Genomic DNA, 5,000 nt, shown 5'->3' with positions numbered 1-5,000 from the left:
TCGATCTAAAAAACACGAAAATTTCTGCAGTCTCTGACTTTTATGAATGAAGTAAAAGATCATGATGTTCTGTCAAAAGGAAGAAATTGATCACGTGCTAAGCAACCATAAAGGTGTACGTGATCACCTTGTGTCAACTGAATGAACTACGGGAAAAAATGTTAATCGTTCGTCGTTTTCAGAGTAAAACAACGTACTTTTTAGCCAAGAAACTTCCGTTATTTAACTGAATATTTACATTCCAGCTGTCGGGTTCCTGAGAAACGTGTCTATTTTGACTTCAGGGTCAACTATTTACACAATCGCGAGGTTGAGCGTACCCTGGGCACCAGAGGTTTTTATCGGATTACATTTATGCCAATCACATGGACGTCATCTCCGGATAAACAAGTACATGAAATTCCCCGCTGTCGTAACTCCTTCATATGGCATTCGATTAGGGCATTCAACGGGCAAACAACAATCACAATTGCACTTTTCGGATAGTCGCAGTATCCCATTTGGTTAAGACGTAAACAAAGACCCGGAATAAGCTGAAACAACAACGATTTACCGGAACCGGTTGGCAAGACAGCAAGAACGTCCTTGCGTTGAATAAAATTAAATACCCCACTTGTTTGCACATCACTTAACTTCTTTACACCGTCAAAACTTTCTAGTACATTGCTTATACTTTCCTTCAGTGCCTTCCCCTTTCACAAACCGCCATCACAACACTTCTGGCAGTACGCTTACGTGATGTCAACAATATTCTTTCACGTGCTGGTCTATTCTTGTCGACCAATTGTAGCGTCTGTCCCTCAGGTGGTCGTTCGGAGCCAATCAGCCGTCCTGTCCAAAATCTGGACCAACTGATCTAACTGAGCTAACGATTGGTTCGACGCTATCAAAGGAATAGCGCTCTGGTCCAGAGGCTTTTCGCGCGGGTCACTATAAAGACTTGACTGAAAACCGGAAACCGCGCTAGAAAAGTCTCTGGCACCCAGGGTAGGTTGAGCGGCCATGTAATTGAAAATCTAAACATATATGAGATACGAAAACAGACTTGCGAATTATCGCAAATCACATTGCTGACAAGCACAAAAGCAAAAGAAATGGTTTACTATCTGAATGTTTTTGGGTTGAGAGTAAAGCGATATATTGTTGAAAAATCTTCGTGATAAAGGAGCTATGTGAAGAAAATGATGTAATTTCAGGACACTCAAAATTCGCAAAAAGCGTGAGGCGTTTCTTGTTAACAATCTTCGCACTAGTAAGTCGTAGCAATAAATTGGATTAGCCAGGAAGTTAAAGAAATATTGTTGGCTTCCCAAATAAACTTAATTTCACACTATAATGACAAAAGATATATTTTTCTGAGGTTAAAAACTTGGCTACCTATTAATCATTTGTCAGAGAGAAATCCTGTCTCCTCGCGTATCATATTTCAGCGCACGTATGCAAATTTGTTAAGATCGAATATTAACAAGAAGATATAACCGCGCTTTGAAAATGTATCTGTTTTCTTACTACTATAGTCGCAACGAAGTGCACATTCCGAAGCGGTCCTTGTTGCTTCACTGATGATTATCGACACAAAAAGTCACGAATAAATTTAATTGGTTTTTCACACGAGTAAAGGGCTAGCAAAAGTGGTCACACAAGTCACGTAATTCAAGAATTACGTTATCCATGGCTATCTTTAGTACGGTGGTTATTTCCCTACCAATGAAAGTTGCAACGTCGACACATTCCATGAATGACGTAATGGCCTTTTCTGTATTCAATACTCGCTTCGAATTAAGCGCTTCAATAACACAAAAAGGCAATATATTTTGTACCAAATAAAGAGTGGAATATTGATGAAATTTTAAGCACATTAACGTTTTAACAGCTGTTGCGAATAAACATCATAAGTTGCGTGATTCAAAGTCCCACTGACTATATGGCCGAGTGGAAGTTTGGGTCTGCTCACCAACAAAACTAAACAGGAAGATCTCTTAGATCTTATAACCGCGCTTTGAAAATTTGTCTGTTTTCTTACCACTATAGTCGCAACGTAGTGCAAATTCCAAAGCAGTCCTTGTTGATTCACTGATGACTGTAGACACAAAATCACTTTATCAATCTGTAGCACAACAACTGACAACAACAACTGCACACGAAGTTATTGCACCATCACTTATAGCCGAGGTGAAATGTCCGATTGCACCATCAGTCCTAGCGGTTGTAAAATCTCCGATGACGTAATGGTTTTAATTAATCTGGAACTTTCTGCGGGATAAGTATGGGTATGGACGCTGCGATAATTAACACTACTAACAACTTAAAGCTTTCTTTCTTAAAAGTCACGATTAAATTTAATTAGTTTTTTTACATGAGTAAAGGGCTAGCAAAGTAGTCACAAGTCACGTAATTCAAGAATTACGTTATCCACTGGTATCTTCAGTAGGTGGTTATTTCCCAACCAAGGAAAGTTGCAACGTCGACACATTCCATGGATGACGTAATGGCTTTTGATGTATTCAATACTCGCTTCGAATCAAGCGCTTCAATACCACAAAAAGGCAATATATTTTGTACTAAATAAAGAGTGGAATATTCATAACATTTTAAGTACATTACTGCGCCTTTCAATAACATGCGGACTCTACAATTCATAGCTCATTCGACAAATGCGTTTTTCGCTACCGTCAATCAAATGTTCGGTGGCTCCTCCCAGCTTCCGACTATGTTGACTGAACTGGGCTCAACGATGTGATTTGATTACTGCGCGCTCGACAGTAGTCGGAAGCTTCGGAGCCGCCGAACATTTGATTGACGGTAGCGAAAAACGCATTTGTCGGTTGACCGTTTAAATTTAAGAGTTCGCATGTTATTGAAAGGCGCAGTAACGTTTTAACAGCTTTTGGCGAATAAACATCATAAGTTGCGTGAGTGGAAGTCCCAACTGACTAGTTTGGTTCAGCTCACCGACAAAACGAAAAAAAAAAAAAAAAAAAAAAAACAAAAAATTGTAGAGCAAGAGCCGCGGTCGGCCCATGGCCGCGTGGTTAATTACACCACATGATGAAATCATAAAGGCCACCTTTTCCAGCTAAAAAATTTGTTGAAACTAACAACATATTTGCTCTCAGAGGCAAAAACCTCTTCCTATTTCATTGCGTTCGTGGAGACAAGAAACTCAATCGTGTCAAATTACCATGTACGCAACAAAATAAATTTCAGGTTCAAACCCTTTCCTGAAGAACCTTTTCCTTGAATAATGAAGCACAAAATAGTCGACAAGCAAGCTTTCTTTCAAGTAATTCTTGACTGTCACATTTCCAATTATTTTTTTACCTGAAGACTGCCAGACAACAGAAAGCACAGGTCGACTTAAGGTGTTTGGTAAGAACGATTCGGAAGACAATAACCGACCACAAGGATTTCCTAATTAATGATTTATTCTGAAGGGTAGATCCTCGTGAGGTTATTCCAAAGTTGACAATCCTAATACTATAAATCTGACCGAACTGAAAGTAACTTTCCTTTCGCTGACCGCGTGTGTCAGGATACAAAGAACAAAAAAGATATAGGTAAACGTGAAACGTGATCTAACACCTAAACTATGACCGAATTGTTAATCAAGAATGTCAATCATCAGTTCATAATCAGTGAAAGAAATCAAACTAAATTAAATATAGAACAATAAAGCTTAAGTCATTCACAACAGTGTTCGATTCCTTCTCTGTCTTTGTTTAACCCATAAGTTACCAGATAATTTTCCATTTGGTTTCAGTGTTGTACACTCGTGATAAAATGTTAGAAATACAGCTCACTTTGATTCGGCTCGACGGGCGAAAGATTGTTGTCGAAGTGCATTAATCGTCGCTATTAAGATTCCAGATATTTTTTTCCACCGCCTGTCTTGTTTATGCAATTGACCTTCCATTCTTGAGCTCCATAAGGCTATATTTTGTTGAAAGATGCACTCACAAACGCCATTCGCATTACAATGACTTTCGACGCAATTGCATGTTGATTAAATGTCCTCCTGTGTCCACCAGAGAAATCTACGCATTACCCCACCCCCCTCAAACCTAACAAAATACACACAAAAGACTCTACACACAAAGACACTACTTAGCAGGGGAGGGATAGGAAAGACTTTTCATGACACGGAAAAAAAAAAAAATTAGTAAGTACCCCCTCAAATTTAGCAAACATACGCGCAGAATACTCTACACACCGTGACACTACTTAGCAGGGGAGGAACAGGAAAGACTTTTCATGACACGGAAAAAAAATACGGAGAAATAATTTGCAAGAAAGAACACCTGATATACAAAGTGGCGAAAAATTCATGTCATCTTAATGAAAACAACTCGCATATCAAATACCAACCCACATATGCAAATTAGTCCAGTTCGAATCATTCCCGGTTCTTCTTTAAGTGCCAGAAGGTCATCGGTATTAAAAAATGATGAGCTACTAAAATGTTGGAACGTACTAAGGCTCAACCTGTAAAGAGGTAAATTTAAAACTTTACGGTAAGGTTACATCGATCGTTAGATCCGGCTTATGACATCATTGTATAAAATTTAGTCATCTGTTTGAAAAAATAAAAAAATGCTCTTGTTTTTCTTTTTGTTGCTATGGCTTTTTTAAGAGTCCAAGAATAAATACATCATTCAAGGAAAGACAGTTTTCTTATTGATCCAGTTCCGAATTTGTCGTACACAACGCGAAAATTTGCTAAGCAGGGTGCGAGTTGTGCTGTTTTTAATTCAAACTGTGGTGAGGTTTCTAAACAAATTAAATCTGAGGCAAAATTTTCCGAAAGTGTTAGGTGGTCTCAGGTGGAGAAAAAAGTGCAAAGGCGATACGCATTAAAACCCTCCATCAATAAATGAAACACTTACCATTAATTTCCACTTCATCGCACTTTGCAATTCACTTGACTTCATGGAATTACCGCGGACACGAAAACGGTCAGCGGTTTTCAAATCAAATCCATGTTTAAATCCCCGCCCAAAGTA

At 38.7% G+C, this 5,000-nt stretch overlaps 2 protein-coding genes across 3 annotated transcripts in view; one reads left to right on the top strand and one right to left on the bottom strand.

Moving 5' to 3' along the window:
• LOC138038706 (uncharacterized) overlaps window positions 1–5,000 on the bottom strand; it is a 382,223-nt gene that overhangs the window by 80,097 nt on the left and 297,126 nt on the right. The window lies entirely within an intron of this gene.
• Window positions 1–5,000, top strand: part of LOC138038704 (uncharacterized) — an 83,386-nt gene that overhangs the window by 17,890 nt on the left and 60,496 nt on the right. The gene's annotated exons all lie outside the window — the stretch shown is intronic.

The sequence above is a fragment of the Montipora capricornis genome, chromosome 2 (assembly GCF_036669925.1).
Source record: "Montipora capricornis isolate CH-2021 chromosome 2, ASM3666992v2, whole genome shotgun sequence".
Taxonomy (NCBI): Eukaryota; Metazoa; Cnidaria; class Anthozoa; order Scleractinia; family Acroporidae; genus Montipora; species Montipora capricornis.
Note: the sequence above shows the minus strand (reverse complement) of the source record. Positions and strands in the feature narration are given on the sequence as shown.